This window comes from Monopterus albus, unplaced genomic scaffold (genome assembly GCF_001952655.1).
Source record: "Monopterus albus unplaced genomic scaffold, M_albus_1.0 scaffold505.1, whole genome shotgun sequence".
In the NCBI taxonomy this organism is placed as follows: Eukaryota; Metazoa; Chordata; class Actinopteri; order Synbranchiformes; family Synbranchidae; genus Monopterus; species Monopterus albus.
In genome coordinates, this window is record NW_018128385.1 from 96,801 (window position 1) to 97,094 (window position 294).

Here is a 294-nt window from a genome sequence, read left to right on the forward strand (position 1 = left end):
TAATATAATGTTACAGTGAAGGTCACATTAGTTTTTGACTAAAAGAAAGTGAAACCCAATGTCCAAGCATTTTGTGGGGGAGGGTACAAACAGTAGTATTTCAGATAAGTTTAAATGCCACCAGTTGAGAACTGCAGCAGGTGAAAGGTGCATGTTGTGTTAGTGCGGTGAAGATAAGCCTGTCCCCTCTAGGTGTGGCTTTGAGACTGAACAAAATTACAACAATAAAAGAAATCTTTTATAAAAACAATGCATTTGCAAAATAAAAAAAGAAGAGAAAAACAAGAAAATGTC